The sequence below is a fragment of the Solanum pennellii genome, chromosome 3 (genome assembly GCF_001406875.1).
Source record: "Solanum pennellii chromosome 3, SPENNV200".
Classification (NCBI taxonomy): domain Eukaryota; kingdom Viridiplantae; phylum Streptophyta; class Magnoliopsida; order Solanales; family Solanaceae; genus Solanum; species Solanum pennellii.
In genome coordinates, this window is record NC_028639.1 from 4,162,310 (window position 1) to 4,163,875 (window position 1,566).

The window sequence follows — 1,566 nt, forward strand, 5'->3', positions numbered from 1 at the left end:
AATAATAATAATAAAAAAAGAGTTTGTGCATATTTTCAAAGTTATATATGCACGAACTACGCGTACCTGATTCTCATATTAATGAGATACGTAGGCAACCCTTCTTGGGTTCGGTATTATCTTTTCCAAAAAAAAAAATCAAAAAATAGTTTGTGCATATTTTCCAAGTCATATCTGCACGGAAAAAAATTATAAAATAGTTTGTGCATATTTTCAAAGCCTTATCTGTCGAACTATGCGTACCTGATTCTCATGTTAATGAGATACGTAGGCAACCTTCTTGGGTTCGGTATTATCTTTTCAAAAAAAAAAAATAATAATAAAAAAAAGAGTTTGTGCATATTTTCAAAGTTATATATGCACGAACTACGCGTACCTGATTGTCATATTAATGAGATACGTAGGCAACCTTTCTTGGGTTCGGTATTATCTTTTCCAAAAAAAAAATCAAAAAATAGTTTGTGCATATTTTCCAAGTCATATCTGCACGGAAAAAAATTATAAAATAGTTTGTGCATATTTTCAAAGCCTTATCTGTCGAACTACGCGTACCTGATTCTCATTTCGGTGAGATACGTAGGCAACCCTTCTTGGGTTCGGTATTATCTTTAAAAAAAAANAAAAAAAAATTGCCTTTTGAGTTGTTCATTATAAAAAGTGTTATTAAGTTAGTCTTATATGTGTCAGATGCCTATTTTACTTCATTGGATTGTCCATCCCAAAACATGATATATCTTGTTCTTAGGCTTTGAATATAGCAAAGAATACCATTTGCATATTCCATCATGTTCATATTGTGCATTTTTTACTGATAATCTTTCAGAATCTTTGCAGCACTCATCATCCCCAAGATGGGAACTACGTTTGACCTGATTCCTGCTCCAACGGGATACGTAGGCGCCACAACGGCTCGGTCATATTCCCAGTAAGATTTCCATTTCTCTTCATAATGGAAACTGGGACAGAATTTTTGAGAGGATCTCAAAAATTCATTTGAAGTTGAACTTCTTTAACAATTCAAAACAGAAGACCCAAATTCTACGGAGTTAGCCTTGGGGAGATCTCAAAAATTGCGGTAATCTAGTTTTCAACTGGAACAAAATTTTTGGGATGATCTCAAAAATTCCACAAATGTCATCTGTTACTTATTGAAGTAAACTGGGAAAATTTTTTGAGGAGGGGCCTCAAAATTCCAGAATGAGCAACCTCGGAGTTAACAGAGCAAGTTACAAGAGTTCTTCTATATTGTAGACCGGGACAAATTTTTGAGGAGGGTCCTCAAAAACTCCATCAAATATGTCATATAAAGAACGGGCGAGCGTGCAAGCCAATGCAAGAAGGGGCATGAAGACAAAACCAACACAAATCGGTCTTTCAAACTAAGAATTTTTCTTTGGATGCAGGAACATTGAAGTCACAAAATGGCTATGTAAAGCTGTCAAGAATGACAAAAGGCATCACATGCACCCGTTGTGGACTCCTCAACAAAACCTAGAAATCTCCCATCTCATTTTATCTCTATTTCATTATATTGCCTCAAATGATTTATAAACAAGTTTTTTTTTT